Below are 26,285 nucleotides of genomic sequence, written 5' to 3' on the forward strand. Positions count from 1 at the left end.
CTTTGCCTAGGGAAAAAAGGGCAGTAAAGTAATAATGCTCTCGCTGCATTGGAGAAGAATATACAGAAAGGCTGTATTTAAAGGTTGAGGGAGCTGGGCCTGTTGAGCCTGGAGAAGAGGAGGCTCAGGGGTGATCTTATTACTGTCTACAACTACCTGAAGGGGCATTGTAGCCAGGTGGGGGGTGGCCTCTTCTCCCAGGCAACCAGCAATAGAACAAGGGGACACAGTCTCAAGTTGTACCAGGGTAGGTAGAGGCTGGATGTTAGGAAGAAGTTCTTGCCAGAGAGAGTGATTGGCATTGGAATGGGCTGCCCAGGGAGGTGGTGGAGGCACCGTCCCTGGGGGTCTTCAAGCAAAGCCTGGCTGAGGCACTTAGTGCCATGGTCTGGTTGACTGGATAGGGCTGGGTGCTAGGTTGGACTGGATGAGCTTGGAGGTCTCTTCCAACCTGCTTGATTCTATGAGCAGGGAAAAAGATATAGCAATGATGGTTTGGGTGTTACCTGCTCCCCTCCCCTTTAGAAATCACCTGGACTAAACTCAGCCAGCTCTGGAAATTGAATGAAGCTTATATTTACAGCTTAGCTCAGTATATAAGCAGATATTTACAGTCTATACAGTTAGAGACAGAAATAGACAAGGTAGAAGGTAATACAGAAACACAGCAGCCCTTCCAGAAACCTGAGTCATAGAATCAAGCAGGTTGGAAGAGACCTCCAAGCTCATCCAGTCCAACCTAGCACCCAGCCCTAGCCAGTCAACCAGAACATGGCACTAAGTGCCTCAGCCAGGCTTTTCCTGAAGACCCCCAGGGACGGTGCCTCCACCACCTCCCTGGGCAGCCCATTCCAGTGGGAAATCACTCTCCCCAGGAGGGGCTCCCAACTGCCCCTTCACCTTCCCCCTACCCCTCTCCTCTTACCCCAGATGTTGCCTTGTGCCCAAGGAAAAATAGAGGGTTGGCCAGGGAGATTAGGAAGCAAGTGGATTAATCAGAGAGAGATGGTAGGTGAGGTTAGAGAGATGCAGCCCAGCACATGGACAGAGAGTGACTCTCTTACCTATGTTTGGATTCCTGCTCTTATACCTCTCAGCAAGCCTATGAGTGAAGTAGACACCACCGTTGTTTCCCTTTCACAGCCTGTAATCTAGTTCTTCTCACCAAAACATTCTAGCCTGCTTCAAACTAGCACAGAATCCTTAACACCTAATACAAAATCAGGATTCATGCAAATTCCCCATAAACCTTCCCCCCAAGCAAACCTAAACCACCAAGAAACAAAGACTCCAGTGCTCATTTTCTTCCACTCTCCATTGTCTCCCATTAAGCCCAAGCAGGCCAGATTGACTGCAGCCCATGGCCTTGAAGGCTGCAGCCTACAGGGTACTGCTTACATAGTTACTTGGTTACCCAGATAAGGATCCTTCTGGAGAGCTGGAAAGGCAGGGAGAAAAAGAGAATGAGCTGCTTTTGTTGCTTGCTTTTAAAGTGTTTGCAGGGTTATAGGATTGAATAACATAATTATGATAGCCAGGGCCACCAGTTCATCCCCTGGGATGGCTTTTGGTCTTTGTAGTTTTTTTAGGGAGTCTGGGATAATCTGGAACCCCTCAAACCACAACACAGGGAAAAGGATTTCCTCAGAGGAAGCTTTTTGTGCCTGGGAGAGGACACTTGGAATCCTCCTTGGATGGTGGGGCTCCATCTCATTTGTTTACACCAGATGGCTTCTCCTGCAAGAATTCGTGGGAGGGTCTCCTGGTACTGTGCTCCTTTGGAAGCAGATGTATAGAGTCATAGAATGTCAGGAGCTGTAAGGGACCTCGAAGGACCATCTGGTCCATCACCCCCTGCCAGAGCAGGATCACCCAGAGCAGATTACAGAGGAATGCATCCAGATGGTTCTTGAATATCTTCAGAGTGGGAGACTCCACAACCTCCCTGGGCAGCCTGTTCCAGTGCTCTGTCACCCACACAGGGGCAAAAGTCTTCCTCAGGTTCACAGGGAACCTCCAGTGCCTCAACTTCCACCCATTGCCCCTTGTCCTGTCACTGGGCATCACCAAGAAGAGGCTGGCTCCATCCTCCTGGCATTCACCCCTTACATATTTGTAAACATTAATGAGGTCATCTCTTACTCTCCTCCTCCTCAAGCTCAAGAGCCTCAGCTCCCTCAGGCTCTCCTCATAAGGAAGATGTTCAACTTCCTTAGTAATTTTTGTGTCTCTGCACTGGACTCTCTTAAGCAGCTCTCTGTCCTTGAGCTGGGGGGGCCCAGAACTGGGTACAATACTCCAGATGAGGCCTCATCAGGGCAGAGTAAAGGGGAAGGAGAACCTCTCTCGACCTACTAACCACAGCCCTTCTACTCCGCCCCAGAATGGTACTGGCCTTCCTGGCCACAAGAGCACACTGCTGGCTGGTGGCCATCCTTCCAACCACCAGGACTCTGAAGTCCTTCTCCTCTTCACTGCTCTCCAGCTGGTCAGTCCCCGACCTATACTGATGCATCCTGGGCTGTAGCTGGATATCCCCATAAGCAATATTCTCAGACAGGTGTAAAATGTTGCAAGGCATTAGGAGTGTTGGTCAAGAGTCTCCTCAAGATGAGCCTGCAGAGAGTGCTCAAGAAGGCCTCTGTCAGCAACTGTGTGGGCAGCAGGACCAGGGCAGGGATTGTCCCCCTGTGTTCGTCACTGGTGAAGCTCACTGCCGTGAGCACTGCCTTCAGTTTGGGAACCCTCATTCCAAGGACATTGAGGTGCTGGAGTGGGTGCAGAGAAGGAAAACAAAGCTGGAGAAGATTCTAGAGCACAAGTCTTGTGAAAAGCAGCTGAGGGTTGCTTGGCCTGTAGATAAAGGGAGACCTTCTTGATCTCTACAACTGCCTGAAAAGAGATTGAAGCCAGGTGGGGGTCAGTCCCTTCTCCCAAGTAACAAACAATAAGATGAGAGGAAACAGCCTCAAGTTTTATCACTGGAGGTTTAGGTTTGTCATTAGGAAGGAAAATCTTCATGGAAAGGGCTGTCAAGCCTCAAAAATGACAGTGGTGGAGTCCCCATCCATGCATTAGTTTCGTAGCTGTGGATTAACAGAATTAACCAGTTTGGAAAAGACCTCTAAGATCATTGAGTACAACCATTCACCCAACACCTTCTAATTAACTAAACCCTGGCACCAAGTGCCTCATGCAGCCTCCTCTTAAACATCTCCATGGATGGGGACTCCACTGTCTCCCCAGGCAGCCCATTCCAATGCAAATCACTCTTGCTCTGACATCCAGCCTGAACCTGCCCTGCTGCAGCTTGAGGCTGTGTCCTCTTGTTCTGTCTCTGGCTGCCTGGCAGAAGAGCCCAACCCCACCTGGCTACAGCCTCCCTTCAGGTAGTTGTAGACAGCAATGAACTCTGCCCTGAGCCTCCTCTGCTGCAGGCTGCACACCCCCAGCTCCCTCAGCCATGTGGAGGTGTGGTACTAAGAGGCATGGAATATCAGTGGATTTGGCAGTTAACCATTGGGCTCCCTTGCAGGTCCTCTCCAGCCTCAACAGTTCTGTGACTCTGTGAACCCTGTTCTCATGGTTTCAACAGGAACATTAGGCTGGAGGTGAGGAGAAAGTTCTTCCCTGAGAGAGTCATTGGACACTGGAATGGGCTGCCCGGGGAGGTGGTGGAGTCGCCGTCCCTGGAGCTGTTCAAGGCAGGACTGGACGTGGCACTTGGTGCCATGGTCTGGCCTTGAGCTCTGTGCTAAAGGGTTGGACTTGATGATCTGTGAGGTCTCTTCCAGCCTTGGTGATACTGTGATTCTGATCTTCACACAGCACAGGAGTAAAATCCCTGTCTTCAGGGGAGTTGTTGGAGTGATGGCTGTGATTTTTCAGAGCAGCAGCAGTCTCTGTAGCTTTCCCTTATATAACAGCAAGTTAAACTGTGGCAGAATCTGTGACTGTGTCTGATGCATTTTTGTCTCTTGTGGCTATTTTTGTCCCCTGATTATTCTCCTTTGTTATGGGAGATGAATAATATATTGATGGTGTAGGTGTAGGTATAAAAGGATTTTTCTGCTTTAAAGATTAACACTTTTTTACTTTTATACTCTCTCTATATGATTCTCTGTGTGATTCTGTGATATTCATCTAATTTTTTCTCCATAAGATGAAATGTTTCTGGTGGTATGTACTATAAATTTGATTTTACTTTAACCAGCTATGCATAGGAAGCAGTGAGCAGAGACAAGAAGCTGCGAACAGCCTAAGTCAATTACAGTTAATTAATAAATTGTCTGGCTCATGCTAAGTTAATACAATGAGTTGATAATATCTCTTTGGGATAGATAATCACTGCTTGGAGAAAACATGAGAGATGTGGAGGCCTCTTCCAACCTGGTTGATTCTATGTGATCAAAGCATTCCTTGTGTTTCCATCCTGCATATTGTCTGCATAGGTCATTGTCAGTTACTCAGTCTGGAGACTGGGAGGAAATTCATTCCACTGAGGGTGGTGAGACGCTGGTACAGGTTGCCCAAGGAGGTGGTGGAAACCTCTTATCTGGAGTTTTTTTAAGGCCAGGCTGGATGTGGCATTGAGCAACTTGGAATGTGCCCTTGCTCATGGCAAGGGAGGTTGGAACTGGATGAGCCAGCAGTGTGCTGAGGTGGCCAAGAGAGCCAGTGGCATCCTGGCCTGCATCAGCAATGGTGTGGCCAGCAGGAGCAGGGAGGTCATTCTGCCCCTGTACTCTGCACTGGTTAGACCACACCTTGAGTGCTGTGTTCAGTTCTGGGCCCCCCAGTTTAGGAGGGACATTGAGATGCTTGAGCGTGTCCAGAGAAGGGCGACGAGGCTGGGGAGAGGCCTTGAGCACAGCCCTACGAGGAGAGGCTGAGGGAGCTGGGATTGGTTAGCCTGGAGAAGAGGAGGCTCAGGGGAGACCTTATTGCTGTCTGCAACTACCTGAGGGGAGGTTGTGGCCAGGAGGAGGTTGCTCTCTTCTCTAAGATGGCCAGCACCAGAACAAGAGGACACAGCCTCAGGCTGCACCAGGGGAGATTTAGGCTGGAGGTGAGGAGAAAGTTCTTCCCTGAGAGAGTCATTGGACACTGGAATGGGCTGCCCAGGGAGGTGGTGGAGTCGCCGTCCCTGGAGCTGTTCAAGGCAGGACTGGACGTGGCACTTGGTGCCATGGTCTGGCCTTGAGCTCTGTGCTAAAGGGTTGGACTTGATGATCTGTGAGGTCTCTTCCAACCCTGATGATACTGTGATCTGTAAGGTCCCTTTCAACTCAAACCCTTCTGTGATTTCATGATTCTGTCTGTAGTTTAAATACAGCTGCACAGTATCAAGTGATCTGCACTGCTCTAATTTCTGAAATGCAAAGAGAAACTGGAAAACTCACAGCATCTTGAATCTTAATCTGTTTTAGGGTATCTCAGATCTTAATCTGCTTTACAGTAGCTCGAATCTTAATCTATTTTACAACATCTCAAATCTTAGTCTATTTTACAACATCTCAAATCTCAATTTATTTTACAGTATCCCAAATGTTAATCTGTTTTACAACATCTCAAATCTTAATCTATTTTACAGTATCCCCTATTTTAATCTACCTTACAAATACAGCTGGAGAGCTGTAACTAGTCGAGTCCCCAGGGATCAATGCTGTCTCTGATGCTGTTCAACATCTTCATCAATGGCATTGATGAGGGCACAGAGTTTGGTCAGCAAGTTTGCTGATGACACCAAACTGGGAGGCTTGGCTGATACAGCTGAAGGCTGTGGCCATCCAGTGAGAGTTGGACAGACTGAGAGCTGGGCACAGAGGAAGAAAATGAGGTTCAACAAGGACAAGTGTAGAGTCCTGCACCTGGGAAGGAACAGTAAACTACATCAGTACAGGCTGGGAGGTGATCTGCTGGAGAGCAGCCCTGTGGAGAGGGAGCTGGGAGTGCTGGTGGGTATCATCTATGAGGCAGCAATGTGCCCTGGTGGCCAAGAGGGCCATTGGAATCCTGAGGTGCATTAAGCAGAATGTGTCCAGCAGATCAAGGAAGGTTCTCCTTTGCTTCTACTCTGCCCTGGTTAGACCCCATCTTGAGTACTGCCTTCATTTTTTGGCTCCCCAGTTGAAGAGGGACAGGTATCTGCTGGAGGGAGTCCAGGGGAGGGCTACAAGGATGATGAGGGAACTGGAGTACTGCCTGATGAGGAGAGGCTGAGGGACCTGGGGCTGTTCAGTCTGCAGAGGAGAAGGCTGAGAGGGGATTTAATCAATGGTTAGAAACATCTGAGGGCTGGGGGTCAGGGGTAGGGGGAGGAATAGGCTCTGCTCTTGCTCCCTGGGGTAGGACAAACAGTAATGGATGGAAGCTGCAGCACAGGAAGTTCCAGCTCAGTACAAGGGGGAACTTCTTTCCTGTAAGGCTCCCAGAGCACTGGCACAGGTTCCCTGTTGAGATTGTAGAGTCTTTTTCTTTGGAGCCTTTCAAGGCCTGTCTGGATGTGCTCCTGTGTGACCTGAGCTGGACTGCATGGTCCTGCCGTGGCAGGGAGGTTGGACTCAATGATCTCTTTGGGTCCTTTCCAACACCTAACATCCTGTGAGCCTGTGATATCTCAAACCTTAATCTATTTTACAGTATCTCAAATCTTAATCTGTTTTACACTATCCCAAATCTTAATGTATCTTAAATTAAGCTCAGTATTAGCTATAAAAGAATATTAGCTGGTTTTTTTTTTTGCATTTGTAGGTCCACATAATTAAATAATTTAGGGTAGCAAAGCTGATGAAGGGTTTGGAGAACAGAGGAGTAGCTGAGGGGAACTGGAGTTGTTTAGCCTGGAGAAGAGGAGGCTGAGGGGAGACCTCATTGCTCTCTACAGTTCCCTGACAGGAGGTTGCAGTGAGGTGGGGGTTGGGCTCTATCACGTGATGGAATGAGAGGAAATGGCCTGAACTTGTGCCAGGTTTAGGTTGGACATGAGAACAATTACTTTCCTGCAAGAGTGGTCAGGGATTGGAACAGGCTGCCCAGGGAGGTGGTGGAGTCACCATGCCTGGAGATGTTCAAGAAACCTGTGGCCATGCCACTCTGGGGCATGGTTTAGTGTCAATGGTGGCGTTAGGTTGGTGGTTGGACTTGATCTTGGAGGTCTTTTTCCAACCAAACCAATTTTGTAGTGCTGTGATTAATGATGAGGTTTCTAAATATGTTCATTATAAAGCACATCACCAGCTGATGCTGTCAGCACAAGACACACCACTCCATAAAATGAGCTCTTTATTTTTTCCCCTAACACATACAGGTTGCCAACAAAAAAGGACTGTGCAGTGGAGGCTGTTGATATGGAACTATCCTGAAATACAAGACACCATCTGAGAGAAGAATTCCTTTACCCTGGCATGAAGGAGAATTAATTGCACCTTGAATTACTGAAGACAGGTAAGCTCAAAATCTCCTTCCATTTTTGTGGTCCATGATACTATGTTTGCCAGGGTCTGCTCTTCTCTTCTTCCAGACTTGATTCTTGGCTGTTCTTCTGCCCCTTTTCAGGTAGTCACATGCAGTTGGGTAAGGAAAAAGAACTGTTTCAAGGAGTGCTTGGAGGGCAGGTTTTTAGGACAGATTTCTGGCTGATTTGTCCATGGGTTACTGGAGGCTTTCTGTCAGGACCAGAAGGAAATTAGGTTTTTTGAGACTCAGCTATGGCAGACTCATCTGTGGATGAGTCTTCCTCTGCTACAAGGGTGTTCAGCTTGGAGAAGAGAAGGCTTCAGGGAGTTCTAATAGCAGCCTGCCAGTGCCTGAAGTGGGCTACAAGAAGGCTGTGGAGAGACTGTTTGCAAAGGTCTGCAGGGATGGGACGAGGGCAGTGGCTTCAAACTAGAGCAGAGCAGATTGAGATTAGATGCTGGAACAAGTTCTGCACCATGAGGGTGCTGGAACACTGCAACAGTTTGCCTGTGCTTAAAGCATATCCTGGATCTGGGTGCCAGCTGAATCAGCAATTGAGAAAGCATTTGGAAAATCCTTGTGTGCTCTTTTCTTCTCTCTGACTTTTGCAGCTTCATAAAGGCAGTGAATGAAGCCAAAGATGGAGGCTGTTGGGCTTTAAGCTAAAGAGAAACAGCTTGTAGTAAACATAGCAGTAGGGGGCATTAAGTTGATTATATTATGTAGGAAGCATAAGTATTAATTATTAATGTAAGTAGTATTTATTAATGTATTATGAACTTCATGTATTAAGTACTGTTTATATTAATAACATAACAATAATGAAGTAATACCTATCAAGATAAGTATTATTAACTAATACTCACAAAATTCTGTCTCTAGTCAAAGGGGAGGAGGAGGCAGCAAGCACAGAGCCTTTTGATAGAGCATCCAAGTCTGTTGACCTGAGGTTTTGGGCTGTATTTGGGAGAAATACTGAGAGAAATTTACATACAGGAGAGAAATTGAAACAACAGGAGAAAACTTTAGGCTACTGAAGGTCTTACAGAGCAATAGGTCTGATTTTTTGGTTTGTTTTCAGTTATTTGAGTTATTGTGAAGAGTGAGTCCTGATGGCTACCAGCACTGGGATGGGCATCTTAGTTTTCCACTTTTCAGTTAATGACTTTGAATTTTGAAACCTTTTGGTGGTGAAAAATCAGTTTCTTTCTTTCCTGCTTTCTGGTATCTTTTCCTTCTTCCTACATGTGAATTTGCTGTTTAGTGAGAGTTGTTGTGAAAGGAGGCTGTGGGGAGGTTGGTGCTGGTCTCTTCTCACAGGTAATTAGTGGTAGAACAAGAGGTAATGGCCTCAAGATGCTGCTGGGTAGGTTTGGACTGAACATGAGGAAGAATTTGTTCCCAGCAAGAGCGGTCAGGAATTGGAATGTGCTGCCCAGGGCAGTGGTGGAGTCACCAACCCTGGGTGTCTGATGGTGGTTTGGATGTGCTGCTTGGGGCTATGGTTTAGGGTGAGCCTTGCAGAGTAGGGTTCTGGGTTGGACTTGGTGATCCTGAGGGGCTTTTGCAGCCTGAGTGTTCTGTGATTTGTGGGTTCCACAACCATCCAGGTGCTTACAAAAGCTTTGCAGATTAAAACCAAACCAGACAGATGACACAAAATTAGAAACAATGATATTATAAGAACATCAGGCTTGGTTTTTTTTCCAATTATCTTCTTTCCTCCCATAGAAATGCAACCTGCATTGCTCAAGGAAGAGAATTGTTTGTCTTCTGAAGAAGAATTTGTTCTTCTTCTGGGGTGTATTAGAAGGGATGGTGATGAATAGGTCATGAGAGGTTCTCCTGCCCCTCTACTCTGCCCTGCTGGAGTACTGTGTCCAGTTCTGGGCCGCTCAGTTCAAGAGGGACATAGAACTACTTGAGAGAGTCCAGTGCAGAGCCACAAAGATGCTGCAGGTGGTGGAAGATCTTCCTGAGGAGGAAGCTGTGGCTGTGCTGCTGGGAGAGTAGGAGCCTGAGGAGTGGCCTCAGTCATGGTGAGAAAGATGTGCAGGGTGAGTGGGCAGAGGCTGGAGCCAGGCTCTGCTGGGTGATGCCCAATGACAGCACAAGGGGCAGTGGTGGAAGCTGAGGCATAGGAAGTTCCATGGAAACAGGAGGAGGATTTTTTTTCCCTGTGAGATAATAGAACCCTGGAAGAGGCTGCCCAGGGGGGTTGTTGATTCTCCTTCTCTGGAGATATTCAAGACCTGCCTGGATGTGTTCCTCTGTGACCTGCTCCTGCTCTGGCAGGGGGGTTGGGTGGATGAGCTTTGGAGGTCCCTCCCAGACCCTGACATTGTGTGATTCTGTGATTCTTTTTGCTGCTTCAGCATGCCTCAGAGTATAACATTACTATAATCTGTTTAGCTCCATTAGAAATCACTTGGCAATGTTGTCTCTTATCTGTTCAGGAGAGAGGTTTTGTGAAAGGTTTTGTTGCTGCAATGCAAGTGGAGAAGTTTCATAGCTGATAATGACGAGCTCAAGCTGAATACATTTGCATTGGTTAGTCTTAATTTAGGAGCAAATTGAAGTGAGCTAAGATGAGCTAAATGAATTTCTAAATCTAATCAATGCACAAACATGATGGATGTAGGCTTGTCTGATTTGATATCGAGGCTTTCCTCCTCTTCTCCTTAGGAGAAAAGAGTTAAACTTTGTGCTGGAGGTATTTGTTATATCATTACCACTTCTCTTGGTGAATTTCTGTCTCCAATCTCTGCATTTCTTTCTCTCTCCCTGGAATTTGTTAAGGCTAAGCTGGATGTGGCTCTGGGCAACCTGATCTAGTGGAAAGTGACTCTGTCCATGGCAGGGGGGTTAGACCTAGATGATCCTTGAGGTCCCTTCCAACCCAGGCTGTGATTCTGTACCACCTGCTGAGTGCAACTTTGTTAATTTATTTCTACCTGGTTTAGAGCTTCAGGCTTGGAAGACTTTTTGCTGTTGCTTATCAGAGCACATCAGGATGTTTTTTTTATCAATATATACAGTCCCTCTGTTGTCTGGGCATGGAGAGTGCCACTGTAAGTCTTAACTACAAAAAAAGTACGTTGCTTTCTTATGCTGCAGGAGACAATTGTGTGGGAATTAGCATTCTGTAGATGTCTGTTGAAATGTGTGGGGTTTACATTCCTTGAGGAAGCACAAATGGCATATGCATGATATTGCTATAAATCTAAGCACCCAGACTGCTGTCTTCTACATAAAATCAGCAATTCCCAGCTTTGTGTATTTGAGTTCCCATGGCCAGGTTTTGGTAATGAGTGGCTCTAGGGTTTCCACTTTTAGGTCAAGAAGACTGCCTGTGCTGAGAGAACAGGCTGAGAGAAATGGGATTGTTCAGTTTGGAGAGGAGAAGGCTCCCAGGAGATCACCTTGTGGCCTTCCAGGATCTGAATGGGGCTACAAGAAAGCTGAGGAGGGACTTTTTATGGTGTCAGGTAGTGACAGGATGGGGGAAAATGAAGCAAAACTAGAAGTGGGGAGAATCAGTTTGGATGTTAGGAAGAAGTTCATCAGTGTAATGGTAGTGAGACTCTGGTACAGGTTGCCCAGGGAGGTGGTGGAAGCATCATCCCTGAAGGTGTTGGAGGCCAGGCTGGATATGGCTCTGGGCAACCTGATGTAATGTGAGCTGTCCCTACCCACAACAGAGGAATTGGAATTGGATGATCCTTAAGGTCCCTTCCAACTCTGACCGTTCTGTGACTCTATGAAATGTCCTCAATTTGCCACAAAGGAGATTTAGCTTGGAAATGAGGATAAAATTCTTCACCAGAAGGGTTGCTGAGCCCTGGAATTGGCTTCTCAGAAGGGATGGAGTCCCCATCCCTGTAGGGGTTTAAAGGCCATACTGATGTGGTGCTGACGGATATGGTTAGTGGTGACCTGGCAGTGCTGGGTTAATGGTTACACTTGGGGAACTTAAAGAGCTGTTTAGTCTGGAGAGAAGAAGTCTGCGAGGGGATCTTATCAATGTCTATAGATGTCTGAGGGGTGTGTGTCAAGATGAAGGTGCCAGAGTCTTTTTGTTGGTGCCCAGTGATAGGACAAGGAACAGCAACCACCTGGGACACAGGAGATTCCACCTCAACAGAAGGAAATGCTCCTTTACTGTGAGAGTGCTGGAGCAACCTGCCCAGAGAGGCTGAGGAGTCTTCCTCTCTGGAGACCTCAAAAACCTTCCTGAATGTGTTCATATGTGACCTGCCCTGGGTGATCCTGCTTTGGCAGGGAGGTTGAACTCAGTGATCTCTGGAGGTTCCTTCCTACACTTACCATTCTGTAATTCTGTGATTCCAACCAAAACACTTCTGTGATTCTGTGAGGAGATGCCAGAAGCTTCCTCTGCAACCAGCAGAGCCAGCTTGGCTTCAAGATGTGCCCATCACTGGTATTCCTGAGACAGTCCTTGCTTGTGGCAGCCCCATTGTGCACACACAAAAACCCAAAAGAGGTGCAGATGCATTACCCTGCACCTCAGCAGTAAGAATTTGTAGCTCTGTCCTTTCATCAAAGCTTTGTCAGCAAAAAGTAACTTTATCCTTCTCAGCTGCTGCAACTAGATCAAGTTCTCTGTTCCATCTCAGACTCTGGGCAGCTAAACTTTTCTCAGAGAAATGAAAGCATTCCACAGGATCCCAGGATATTAGAAGTTGGAAGGGACCTCTGGAGAGCTTCCAGCTCAAGCCCCCTGCCACAGCAGGACCAGAGAGTCCAGTGCAGGTGGCACAGGAACATGTCTAGACAGGACTGGAAAGGCTCCAGACAAGGAGACTGCACAACCTCTCTGGGCAGCCTGTGCCACTGCTCTCTCACCCTTACAGCAAAGAAGTTCTTCCTTCTACTCGGGTGCAGCTTCCTGTGCTGCAGTTTCCATCCCTTGCCTTTGGCCTATGGCAGGGCACAAGTGAGCAGAGGCTGTCCCTGTGCCTTCCTTCCTGACCCCCAGCCCTCAGCTACTGACAGACATTGCTCAGCTCCCTCTCAGCCTTCTCCTCTGCAGACTGAACATCCTCAGGGCTCTCAGCCTCTGCTCACCAGGCAGTGCTCCAGGCCCTTCAGCATCCTTGCAGCCCTGTGTTGGACTCTCTCCAGCAGATCCCTGTCCCTGTTGAAGTGGGGAGCCCAGAACTGGATGCAATATTCCAGTTGAGGTCTCATCAGGGCAGAGCAGAGGGGAAGGAGAACCTCCCTGGATCCGCTGGCCACACTCTTCTTAATGACATATATTAGGAATAATCTGCAAGCACATCACAATTTCATCCTCATCTTGAGTAATGAATTGGACTTACTGAACCTGTGTCCTCTCAGGCTTTGTCATCTGCCTCAGCAAAATTTTCTGGGAGCTGTACCCAAGGAGCAGGATGCAATAAGCAGGTAATATGCTTGCAGCTTCTGCAGACTTTAAGCACAAATAGCAATTAAAAATAATGTCCTAAATCTTCAAAATCTCAGAATCCATTCATAGTGGAAGTTGAAAGGGACCTCAGGAGATCATCTGCTCCAACTCCCCTGCTAAAATAGGGTCACCCACAGCAAGTTATCCACTATCACAATGTCCTGTTGGGTTTGGCATCTCTCCATACATTTCAGGCACTGGAATGAGCTGCCCAGGGAGGTGGTGGAGTCACCAGCCCTTGATGTGTTTAAAGGTTGTTTGGATGTGGTGCTTAGGGCTGTGGTTTAAGATCAATTTTGTGAAGTAGGATTCTAGATTGGACTTGGTGATCCTGAGGGACTTTGCCAACCTGGATCTTTCTGTGATTCTGTGAGACACCACTCTGGGCAGCTGCTCCAGGGCTCGAGAACCCAGACAGTAAAGAATTCTCCTCACCTTCAGATGGAACATTGTGACTTTCAGTTTGTGCTCATTGTTCCTTGTGCTGTCACTGGGCACCACTGACAAGAGTCTGGCCCTATCCTCTTGACCCACTTCCTTCAGGTATTGCTGAGTAATGACAAAATCCTCTCTCAGGCTGCTCTTCTGCAGGCTCAGCTGCCCCAGGGCTCTCAGCCTTTCCTCCTCACACGGGGCTCTGGGGCCCTCAGCGACTTTGTAGGCTCTGCTGGACCCTCTCTAGTAGTTCCCTGCCTCTCTTGAAACTGGGAAGCCCAGAGCTGTCCCCAGTACTCCAGCTGTGTCCTCAACAGAGCAGAGGGGGAGAAGAACCTCCCATGACTGACCATGTTCTTGTGAATGCAGCCTAGGACACCATTTATCTTCCTGGGCTTGAGAGCACACTGTTGGCTCATGGTGAGCTTGTTGTCCACCAGCATTCCCAGAGCTGCGTCCTATCAGATCAGGCCCTAACCTTATGTACTGGTGCCTACAGTGATGCTTTCCCAGGTTCAGGACTTGGGATGCTTATGGGTGTCACCCACCCCCCCTGCCAAAGATTCACCCAGACTAAACTCGGCAAGCTGGAAGTTAAGGAATGAGGCTTTAGATTCACAGCTTAGCACACTTTACAAGCATATAGATACACAATGTATTACAGCTATTTGCAGCCAGGTACAGTAACATACAATTTCAAAGTGATACAGAAATACAAGACCCCTCCCAGCAGCCAGAGTGCCCAGGAGGCACTCCCAACCACCCCTCCCCCTTATTGCCACATTTTCCCCTAACTCAGACTCTCCCTTACGTGCAGGGTGAGATGGAAAGGTCAGGAAGAGGTGTTAGAATCATAGAATCAGTCAGGTTGGAAGAGACCTCCAAGGTCATGTAATGGTCTTCTAATGACAGGACAAGGGGGAATGGGTTTAAACTGGAAGAGAGGAGATTCAAACTAGATGTTAGGAAAGGGTTCTTTCCAGTGAGGGTGGTGAGACACTGGCACAGGTTGCCCAGGGAGCTTGTGGCTGCTCCCTCCCTGGAGATGTTCAAGGCCAGGCTGAATGAGGCTTTGAGCAACCTGTTCTAGTGGGAGGTGTCCCTGCCTGTGGTGGGGAGGTTGGAACTGGCTGAGCTTTGAGGTCCCTTCCAACCTAAACCATGATTCTGTGATTCTGTCATCGAGACCAGCCTATCACCCAGCCCTATCCAACCACACCAAGTGCCTCATCCCATCTTTTTGTGAACACCTCCAGGGACGGTGCCTCCACCACCTCTCTGGGCAGCCCATTCCAATGCCAACCACTCTCTCTGCCAACAACTTCCTCCTAACATCCAACCTATACTTCCCCTGGCACAACTTGAGGCTGTCCTCTCCTTCTATTGCTGGTTGCCTGGGAAAAAGAGACCAACCCCCACCTGGCTACAGCCTCCCTTCAGGTAGTTGTAGACAGCAATGAGGTCGCCCCTGAGCCTCCTCTTCTGCAGGCTGCACACCCCCAGCTCCCTCAGCCTCTCCTCACAGGGTTTGTGCTCCAGGCCCCTCACCAGCTTTGTTGCCCTTCTCTGGACACCTTCCAGCACCTCAACATCTCTCTTGAATTGAGGAGCCCAGAACTGGACACAGCACTCAAGGTGTGGCCTGAGCAGTGCTGAGCACAGGGGCAGAATAACCTCCCTTGTCCTGCTGGCCACACTGCTCCTGATGCAGGCCAGGATGTCATTGGCTCTCTTGTCTACTGGGGCACACTGCTGGCTCATGTTTAGCTACTCTCTATCAGCACCCCCAGGTCCCTTTCCTCCTGGCTGCTCTCAGCCACTCAGTCCCCAGCCTGTAGTGCTGCTTGGGGTTGTTGTGGCCAAAGTGCAGAACCCTGCACTTGACCTTGTTCAATCTTATCCCATTGGCCTCTGCCCACCCATCCAGCCTGTCCAGGTCCCTCTGCAGGGCCCTCCCACCCATCAACAGATCAACTCCTGCTCCTAACTTAGTGTTGTCTACAAACTCTCTGATGGAGGACTCAATCCCCTCATCCAGATCATCAATACAGATATTGAACAGGAATATAGAAGCAGAATGATTAGTTGGAAAATGTGCAGGGTCAGACAAAAGAGCTAATATGGCAATAGTCAGGCAAGGACTGTCTTATCTATGTCTGTGTCCTTGCTTTTGTATGCCTAAGCAAAACCTGAGTGAAATAGACATAATTGTTTACTGCTCATAGCCAATAATTGAATTTCTGCCACTGAAATATTCCAATGAGCTTCAAAGCAGCACAGGACTCCACACTTGCTTTTGTTGGACTTCGTAAGGTTCCCCAATGAGTTTGCAGAGCAGGTGATGTAAGCCTCAAAAGCCACTGCAGTAAAATAATGGAAGAATACTGTGGATATTTAGGCTTTGAAGTGCTCCAGAGACAGAGATCTGATTGTTTCTGAGTGTGTTATCCATTGAAGAGCGTTGTTTGGAAGGTCTTTGAAATGGTGACCTTGCAATCATCAATCCACACACCCTGACCTTCCTGCAGCAGTGTCCTTCCTGCAAAGGCTTTCCTATCTGCCAATGAAATTGATAAGACTGATTCTGCAACAGCAATTAGGTGAGAGATGTTCAAAACTTCAGTATCAGAACATTGGTAGTTGTTAACTTCTTGGGCTTAGAAGCTGGAGGAGACAATGACCCTGAAGCTAATGGGAGTGGGTAAAAAAGCAAAGGACAGAGGTCTGAATGTCAAGAGCAAATAACCTGGACCTAATATATTTAAAAGTCTTTGAAACCCCTTTTGCATTAATGAGTTCTAAGGTGCCCTATGTGACATTCAAGTGGAGCAGGGAATTACAGAGTCACCGAGGCTGGAAAAGATCTCTGAGGTCATCCAGCCCAGCCTGTGCCTAACACCACCACATCAGCTAAACCATGCCACCAAGTGCCACCTCCACTCTTCTTTTAAAGATCTCCAGGGTTGGTAACTCCACCACCTCCCTGGGCAGTCCATTCCAGTCTCCAATTCCCCTTCCCATCAGGAAGTGCTTCCTAACATCCAACTAAACTCTCCTCTGGCACAGCTTCAGGCCATGCTCTCTTGTCCTGTCACAAGCTGCCTGGGAGTAGAGCCTGACCCCACCTGACTGCAACTTCCCTTCAGGTAGCTGTAGAGAGTGCTAAGGTCCCCCCTGAGTCTCCTCTTCTCCAGGCTGAACCCCCCCCGATCCCTCAGCCTCTCCTCAGCAGCCTTCCCCTCCAGTCCCTTCCCCAGCCTCTCTGCTCTCCTCTGGCCCTGCTCCAGCCCCTCAAGCTCTCTCCTGCAGTGAGGGCCCAGAGCTGCACACAGTGCTGGAGGTGAGGCCTCCCCAGTGCCAGCACAGGGCACAATGACAGCCCTGCTGCTGCTGCCCATACTGTTCCTCATACAGGTCAAGATGCCCTTACCCTTCCATGCCAGCTGGGCACTGCCAGGTCCCTCTCTGCAAGGTACTCTCCAGCCACTCATCCCCCAGTCTGTATTGCTGCATGGAGTTGTTGTGGACAAAGTATAGGACTCTGCCCTTGGTCCTGCTGAATCTCATCCCATTGGCCTCAGCCCATTGACCCAGCCTGGCCAGGTCCCTCTGCAGCATCCTCCTGCCCTCCAGTAGATTGACTCCCTCCCAGCTTGGTGTCAGCCACAAATATATGGTGAAGAACTGATTGGAAATGTTCAGAGTTACTCCTGGAGGAACTGCCCTGCTGACAACAGGTAAAGGCAGTTTGGCAGAGAACAGAAATGCTTTCAGCCAGGAGATGATGACAGCTGCTGCTTACTGCTGAACCACAGGCAGGTGCAGCTTTTGTCTACCTGGAGGTGACCTCACTGCTCTTGCTTGTAGGTTTATGTTCTCTGGAACTTGCACTTTCTTAGATACTCTTTCAAGCAGAAATGTTGCTAGAAGTGTAATATTTTACCCTGGGCTGCAAGATATGATATCATGATGTATGACTTCTCTGAGGAGCAGCTGAGGGAGCTGAGGTTGTTTAATCTGGAGAAAAGGAGGACCAAGAGAGACCACCTGGCTCTCTACAGCTTCCTGAAAGGAGTTTGGAGTGAGATGGGCATTGGTCTCTTCTCCCTAGTAAGAAGTAATAGGGTAGGAAGACTCGGCCCCTATTTCTATTAGGGGAGGTTTAAGTTGGACCTTAAGAACAATTTTGTCATGGAAAGTGTCATCAAGCCCTGGATCAGGATGCTCAGGGCCAGGGTGGGGACATCTGAAAGCCATGTAGATGTGGTGCTGAAGGGAGGTGGCTCAGTGGTAGGTTTGGCAGTGCTGGGTTAATGGTTTGACTGTGCCCTTAAAGGTCTTTTCCAAAGTAAACTGTTCTATGATTCTATCTGTGCATGGCTCCAACATTCCCCTGTGGGCGTTCTCCCTTTGCAGAGGTGTCACTTGCCAGTGGATCCATGTTTCTTCACATGGCTGGAGGAGGGCAGATTTAGGCTGGATATTAGGAAGAAGATCTGTATAGTGACGATGGAGAGACTCTGGCACAGGTTGCCCAGGGAGGCTGTGGATGCTCCATCCCTGGAAGCATTTAAGGTCAGGTTGGATGAGGCCTTGAGCAACCTGGGCTAGTGGGAGGTGTCAGTTAGAAGGTAGGAGAGCTTTGCAGAGGAGAGGTATCTGGATATGTTGCATAGATGGGCACAGTCCAATGCCATGGGGTTTAACAAGTTCAAGTGCAGAGTTCTACACTTTGGCCACAAAGACCCCAAGCAGCACTACAGGCTGGGGACAGAGTGGCTGGAGAGCAGTGAGGCAGAGATGGACTTAAAGGCACTGTTCAGCAGAGACTGAACATGATCCAACAGTGTGCTCAGGTGGCCAAGAAGGCCAATGGCATCCTTGCCTGGATCAGGAATAGTGTGGCTAGCAGGACTAGGGAAGTCCTTCTGCCCTATGCTCAGCACTGGTTAGGCCACACCTTGAGTACTGTGTACAGTGCTGGGGCCCTCAATTTAAGAGAGATGTTGAGGTGCTGGAATGAGTCTAGAGAAAGGCAGCAAGCCTGGTGAGGGGCCTGGAGCACAGCCCTGTGAGGAGAAGCTGAGGGAGCTGGGGGTGAGCAGCCTGCAGCAGAGGAGGCTCAGGGGCGACCTCATTGCTGTCTACAACTACCTGAAGGGAGGCTGTAGCCAGGTGGGGTTGGTCCTTTCTGCCAGGCACCCAGGGATGGAACAAGAGGACACAGCCTCAAGCTGCATCAGAGTAGGTTTAGGCTGGATGATAGGAAGAAGTTCTTGACAGCAAAAGTGATTTGGGTTGGTATGGGCTGCTTGGAGAGGTGGTGAAATCCCCATCCCTGGAGGTGTTTAAAAGGAGGCTGGATGAAGCACTTGGTGCCATGAGTTAGTTAATTAAAAGGGTTAAGTGATAGGTTGGACTTGATCCTAGAGGTCTTTTCCAACCTGGCTAATTCTGGGATTCTGTAGTTAGCCCAGGGGTCCAGAAAATAACTTTTGTGAGTAAATACTCAAAAGCCTCTTTAAGCAAAACTCTGTACAAACGTGATTGAAGTCCAAGTGCCTTCTGCCTTAGCAGAAAGGAGCTTCCTGAGTCAGTCTTGTGGGGTTGTTTAGCCTGCAGAAGAGGAGGCTCAGGGGTGACCTCATTGCTGTCTACAACTACCTGAAGGGAGATGTAGCTAAGGTGGGGTTGGTCTCTTCTGCCAGGCAACCAGCAATAGAACAAGGGGACACAGTCTCAAGTTGTGCCAGGGGAGGTCTAGGCTGGATGTTAGGAAGAAGTTCTTCCCAGAGAGAGTGATTGGCATTGGAATGGGCTGCCCAGGGAGGTGGTGGAGGCACTGTCCCTGGAGGTGTTCAAGCAAAGCCTGGCTGAGGCACTTAGTGCCATGGTCTGATTGAGTGGCTAGGGCTGGGTGCTAGGTTGGACTGGATGAGCTTGGAGGTCTGTTCCAACCTGGTTGATTTGATGATTCTGTGATCTGCAAATTTAACATAAGCTATGTCTTTGCTGAGGCACGGGAAGGTTATGGACAGCTCTACTGCTGCTTCAAGAGTGGAAAATATTGCTTTGTAACCACCTTTGTGACTCTAATGACTCTTTACACCTTTCCTGCTGCCATCATGGGACAGAAGGTGAGGACGACTGGGCTGAAATACAGAATATGAGGCTTGGCTGTGACTTATGAGGCAGAAGCATGACTGTGAGCATGAATTAATGAACAAACAGCAGGGGAGGAGTGAAGATCACAGAATAGTGGAATTTGGTTTAGATTGGAAGGGACTTCAAAGTTCAACCCCCCTGCCATGGGCACAGACACCTTCCACTAGACCAGTTTCCTTAAGGCCATTTCCAACCTGGCCTTGAACACTTCCCAGGGAGGGGGCATCCACAGCCTCCCTGGGCAACCTGTTCCAGTGTCTCACCACCCTCACTGGAAAGAATTTCTTCCTAACCTCCAGTCTAAATCTACCCTCAAAGGTGTCTGATTTAATATCTGCCCTCAAAGGTGTCTGATTTAATATCTGCCCTCAAAGGTGCCTGATTTAATATCTGCCCTCAAAGGTGCCTGATTTAATATCTGCCCTCAAAGGTGCCTGGTTTAAATCCTACCCTCAAAGGAGCCTGGTTTAAAATCTGCCCTCAAAGGTGCCTGGTTTAGAATCTACCCTCAAAGGTGCCTGGTTTAAAATCTGCCCTCAAAGGTGCCTGGTTTAAAATCTGCCCTCAAAGGAGCCTGGTTTAAAATCTGCCCTCAAAGGAGCCTGGTTTAAAATCTGCCCTCAAAGGTGCCTGGTTTAAAATCTGCCCTCAGAGGTGCCTGGTTTAAAATCTGCCCTCAGAGGTGCCTGGTTTAAAATCTGCCCTCAAAGGTGCCTGGTTTAAAATCTGCCCTCAGAGGTGCCTGGTTTAAAATCTGCCCTCAGAGGTGCCTGGTTTAAAATCTGCCCTCAGAGGTGCCTGGTTTAAAATCTGCCCTCAGAGGTGCCTGGTTTAAAATCTGCCCTCAGAGGTGCCTGGTTTAAAATCTGCCCTCAGAGGTGCCTGGTTTAAAATCTGCCCTCAGAGGTGCCTGGTTTAAAATCTGCCCTCAGAGGTGCCTGGTTTAAAATCTGCCCTCAGAGGTGCCTGGTTTAGAATCTGCCCTCAGAGGTGCCTGGTTTAGAATCTGCCCTCAGAGGTGCCTGGTTTAGAATCTGCCCTCAGAGGTGCCTGGTTTAGAATCTGCCCTCAAAGGTGCCTGGTTTAGAATCTGCCCTCAAAGGTGCCTGGTTTAGAATCTACCCTCAAAGGTGCCTGGTTTAAATCCTACCCTCAAAGGTGCCTGGTTTAAATCCTACCCTCAAAGGTGCCTGGTTTAAATCCTACCCTCAAAGGTGCCTGGTTTAAATCCTACCCTCAAAGGTGCCTGGTTTAGAATCTACCCTCAAAGGTGCCTGGTTTAGAATCTACCCTCAAAGGTGCCTGGTTTAGAATCTACCCTCAAAGGTGCCTGGTTTAGAATCTACCCTCAAAGGTGCCTGGTTTAGAATCTACCCTCAAAGGTTCCTGGTTTAGAATCTACCCTCAAAGGTGCCTGGTTTAGAATCTACCCTCAAAGGTTCCTGGTTTAGAATCTACCCTCAGAGGTGCCTGGTTTAGAATCTACCCTCAAAGGTGCCTGGTTTAGAATCTACCCTCAAAGGTGCCTGGTTTAGAATCTACCCTGGTTTACCACATTATCATAGGGGCAGCACACAAGGTGAAGTATAATCAAATGATGAGTTGCAAGGCTAGAAAGGTCTTTAAAATATTATCCTTCACTGTCTCAGTGCACATCTCTGGCTTAGTATGTGTGGTTTAATGAGAAATAAGCACTCAAATTGCTGAGCCCAGCAAATCTCAGCATTTTCTCTAAGTCTGTGTGTGCTTAACTCTACAGCTAGTCAGTGTTGCAACTCTACAATCAATTGAAAAGGAAAACAAATAAGACAAACCCAAACCAAAAGCAACCTAGGAATTAGTACAGAAAAACATGGTCCCTGAAGTGTGTGAAGGATTGCTGGAGCTGGATGGGAGAACCCCCTGAGCACGGCTGACATATGGCCGCTGCTACCCTGTAGGGAAATGTACAGTGCAAGGAAGTTAGAGTAATCCTTCTTAGAAAATAAAGGTCACAAGTGACAGCAAATGCCAAGAAATCATCAGGGATGTTTTTCCTAACAAGCCTGTTGGGTCAGTCAGACCTCAGTGGGCTCCTGTACTTCTCTAACTGCAAGAAAGGAGTCTGTTTGGATCAGAGAATAGAAAGGTTTGTGAGTGAATCATAGGATGGTGGTGGGGGGGGGGGGGTTGGAAAGGACCCCTGGAGGTCATCATGTCCAACCCTGCTTGCCAAAGCAGGATCACACAGGAGGTCACACAGGAACACAGCCAGATGGGGCTTCAGGATCTCCAGAGAAAGAGACTCCACAGCCTCTCTGGACAGCCTGCTCCAGGGCTCCATCATCCCCATAGGAAAGGAGTTTTTCCTTGTGTTGAGGTGGAACTTCCTGGATTCCAGTTGTTGTCCATTGTCCCTTATCCTATCAGAGGATACCACTGAATATAGCCTGTTCCCTTCCTCGTGCCCCACTCTTCAGACGTTTGACAACATGAATAAAATCTTCTCTCAGCCTTCCTCAGACTAACCAGCCCCAGGTCTGTCAGCCTTTCCTCACCAGGCAGATGTGCTGGTCATCGCATTTAATCATCTTCATCACTTCTCCTAGGCACTCTGTAATACAGCCCTGTCCCTCTTGAACTGAGCAGCCCACAACTGGACACAATACTCCAAATGTGGTGTCACTAGAGAGGAGACCCTCCCTTGACCTGCTGGCCACACTCTCCTTAACACACCCCAACAGATCATTTGCCTTCCTCGCCACGAAGACACATTGCAGGCTCATGGTGAACTTATGCACCAGCTCCTCCTGGGCACAGCTGTTTCCCAGCAGGCCAACTCCTAACCTGTACTGATGCCTGGAGGTGCTGCTCCCCATGATCAGTGCTCTGTGCATTTTTATCTTGAACCCTGAGAACAGCCTCTCTCCTCTCTTTTCATGGTTGTGGCATTCAGACATGTCCTTCAACGCTTCTCTAGATCAATAGCATCTTGCTTTTTGGCTGCTGTGTTGTTGTGTTCTGGCTCCTCAGCTTCACCATTCACTTCATTTGTAAGAACCTAGCCCGATGCAACTCTCATCTGCAGCTGCACTGAGGGAACAACTTGTCACCATGGCTGTCATCAGCATTAGCAGCAGTACTCTCACTCAGTTTTGCTGATGGAGGTCTTTGAAATTCTGCTTTTTTGTATAAGATGTGCAGTCTGCTTTGGTCTGGAAGAATCAATTACTCCATAACAGATAAAGCTTAGCAATGCTTTCCTTTCAAATAGAACAGACTCATTCTGCAGGGGTCAGCAATGTGCCCTTGTGGGCAGGAGAGTGTAGCTGCCAGGTCAAGAGAGGTGATTCTGCCACTCTGCTCTGCCTTGCTGAGACCTCACCTGGAGTACTGTGTCTGGCTCTGGAGCCCAAACACAGGACCTGCTGGAATGAGTCCAGAGGAGGCCACAAAGACGATCAGAGGGCTTGAGCACCTCTCCTATAAAGACAGTAGAGATAGTTGGGACTATTCAGCCTGAAGAAGTCTCTGGGGAGACCTTAGAGCTGCATTTCAGTATCTGAGGGGCACCTAGAGGAAGGCAGGGGAGGGACTGTTTAGAAGGGCCTGTAGCGATGGGACAAGAAGCAATGAATCTGGAGCAGGGCAGATTTAGGTTGAACATGAGGAGAAAGTTCTGCACAACAAGAGTAGTGAAATACTACAACAGGTTTTCTAGGGATATATTTGAGGCCCCATCCTTGAAGACATTCAAGGTCAGACTTGATGGATTGAGTTGGAAATGTCCCTTCTGACTGCAGAGGGGTAGAACAAGATGACCTTTGAGGATCCCTCCCATCCTGATCCGTTCTGTGATTATTATTGGTCTGGATCCTTCTGTTCCTTGGCAAGGTAGAGTCAGCTTGGTAGCATTAGATGAGTTTACAATTCTTTAGTAGTTGCATGGACAGGAGATGTTCAGATGCTTGTAGCCTTGCAGATTTGGGGAGTAAGAAGTTTAGCTCCACCAAGCAGGCTTGTAAAAATAAAAAGGGAAGCTAAAACCAGAGTGTTTACTCTAGTGCTTGCTCTGACACCTTGGCAGGATGCCTGGGAAGATCCCTTCTGTGATTGTACAAGGCTATAGATGTAGTGAAGTGCCTGCTTTGTAGAGTAAAACAATAAAGGAAAGCCAAATAGCAAGGGGGAGGGAGAGGAGAAAGGGGGGAAGGTCGTTTAGAAGTGGGTTTGTCTCTCACGCGACTGTATGCATTCTTATTTCAACACTTAGTAATACAAAACTGGGGGGGGATGGGGGTGGCTGCCACCCCTCAGGCTGTGCTGCCATCCAGCCAGATCCAGACAGGCTGCAGAGCTGGGTGAAGGCAAACCAGATGCAGTTCAGTGAGAACAAGTGCAAGGTCCTGCATCTGGGGAGGACTACAGTACAGGTTGGGGCTGCCCTGCTGGAAAGCAGCTCTACAGAGAAAGACCTTTGACTGCTGGTGGGTAGCAAGTTCTGCATGGGGCAGCAATGTGCCCTGGTGGGCAAGAGAGCCAGTGGCAGCCTGGGGTGCACCAGGGAAAGTGTGGCCAGCAGGCCTGGGGAGGTTCTTCTCCCACTCTGCTCTCCCCTGCTGAGAGCACTCCTGGAATACTGTGTCCAGTTCTGGGCTCCCCAGTTCAAGAGAGACAGGGACCTGCTGGAGAGAGTCCAGCAGAGAGCCATGAGGATGTCTGGGGGACTTCAGCATCTCCTCTGTGGAGAGAGACTGAGAGCCCTGGGGCTGTTTGGAAAAGAGAAGGCTGAGAGGGGATCTGAGCAATGTCTATCAGTAGCTGAGGGGTGGGTGTCAAGTGGAGGGGGCCAAGCTCTTTTGGGTGCTGCACAGCAATAAGCCAAGGAGCAATGGATACAAACTGGAACAGAGAAGGTTTCAGCTCAGCATGAGGAGAAACTTTTTCAGAGTGAGGCTGCCAGAGCCCTGGAGCAGGCTGCCCTGAGAGGTTGTGGAGTCTCCTTCTCTGGAGCCTTTCCAAACCCTCCTGCATGCATTCCTGAGTGGACTACCCTGGGTGATGCTGCTTTGGCAGGGGGTGTTGGACTTGATAGTCTCTGATGGTCCCTTCCAACCTCTAAGGTTCTGTGATTCTAAGATTCCTCATGTCATATCCAGCTCCTTGTTCTCCTTGTCCTTTCACAACAGGTGCATGTGATTTAGAAAGAGAGTGTGTGGACTTGGTAAAGCTCTTGGTGTGTAGGAACTTCCCCAGGTCAGGTGGACCCTCCAGCTTGTAGATGTCCTCCTTTCCCTAAAGAATATCTTCTCTCTTCTGGTATTGATTCTAAATGCATGTTTAGAAGGCAGAATTGTGTCTTGTTAATGCTTTCTCCATTGTCTTACTCTGTCAGTTCTTCCACTCTTTGCAGCACCGTGGTTTTCATGCTAGGAGGCCTTACTCATGTGGATACATTCTAAAAGCTAAACTTTGATTTCAGTAGGTAAGGAAAAGAGCAATTGTTAGGCTCAGATTAAATGCTCTGATGCTCTTCAAGTTGTGATTCGAGACAAAAGGGTATGTGCCAGGGCTACACAAAGTTAGATGAGAGCAGTGACCTGATGAAGGGCAGAGGTGCTCTGCAGAGGGACCTGGATGGGCTGGATCAGTGGCTCAAGGGCAATTGTGTGTGCTTCAACAGGGCCAGGTGCTGGATCCTGCACTTATAATTGTTCCTCCAGGTCTTTAAGGCCAGGCTGGATGTGTCCGTGCCCATGGCAGGAGGGTTGGAAATGAATCATAGAATGGCTTAGGTTGGAAGGGACCTCAAAGCTCAGCCAGTTCCAACCCCCCACCATAGGCAGGGACACCTCCCACTAGAACAGGTCACTCAAGGCCTCATCCAGCCTGGTCTTGATCACCTCCCTGGGCAACCTGTGCCAGTGTCTCACCACCCTCACTGCAAACAACTTCTTCCTAACATCCACTTTCAATCTTCCCTCTGCTGCTTTAAACTTGTTCCTACTCCTCCTGTCATTACAAGACATTGTAAATAGTCCCTAAGCAGCTCTCCTGTAGGCCTCCTTCAGCTACTGGAAGACATCTTCTCAGGAAGATACTTGGGTCACAACAACCCTGTGAATGCCCCAGGCTTGGGACACAGTGGCTGAAAACTCCCTGGTGAAAAAGACCCAGAGGATATTGGTGGACAGGCAACTGCAAGTGAGCCAGCATGTGCCCATGTTGCCTAGAAGTCCACCAGCACCCTGGCTTGGATCATCCATAACACAGCCAGTGAACCCTTTCACTCAGCACTGGTGAGGCCACATCTTTAGTGGTGGGTTCAGTTTTGGGCACTTCACTCCTAGAAGGGCATTGAGGTACTGGATTGTGTCCAGAGAAGAGCAATGAGGCTGGTGGAAGGTGTGGAGTAAAGGTCTTGTGAAGACTGGCTGAGAGAACTGGAGGAAAGGAGGCTCAGGAGAGACTTTTTCCCTCCACAGCTTCCTGAAAGGGAGGGGGGATATGGTGAATTGGAGGCTGGCCTCATCTCCCAGTTAACACCTGGAAATGGGCAGAAGTTAGTCAAAAGGTTTAGGTTGGACATGAGGAAAAATTCTTTCACTGAAAGGGTTGTCAAGCCCTGGAACAGTTTGCCCAGGGTAGTGGTGTAGTCTTCATCCCTGAGGGGCTTGCAAATGTGTGTAGCTGTGATGCTGAGGGACGTGGTTTAGCGGTGACCTGGCAGCGCTGGGCTAACACTGATGGTCTTAAACATCTCTTCCAAACAAAATGGTTCTGTAATTCTGTGTTGGCA

The 26,285-nt window shown here is 48.7% G+C and overlaps 1 protein-coding gene across 5 annotated transcripts in view; it reads left to right on the forward strand.

Annotated features, from left to right (window-relative positions):
- The window catches only part of LRRC4C (leucine rich repeat containing 4C), an 802,274-nt gene that overhangs the window by 412,934 nt on the left and 363,055 nt on the right, over positions 1 to 26,285 (forward strand). For all 5 annotated transcript variants that reach the window (XM_064152050.1, XM_064152039.1, XM_064152069.1 and 2 more), the window contains one exon: positions 7,310 to 7,446. The gene's annotated coding sequence lies outside the window, so the exon portion shown is untranslated. The remainder of the gene's footprint in view (positions 1 to 7,309; positions 7,447 to 26,285) is intronic.

The sequence above is a fragment of the Pogoniulus pusillus genome, chromosome 1 (assembly GCF_015220805.1).
Source record: "Pogoniulus pusillus isolate bPogPus1 chromosome 1, bPogPus1.pri, whole genome shotgun sequence".
Taxonomy (NCBI): Eukaryota; Metazoa; Chordata; class Aves; order Piciformes; family Lybiidae; genus Pogoniulus; species Pogoniulus pusillus.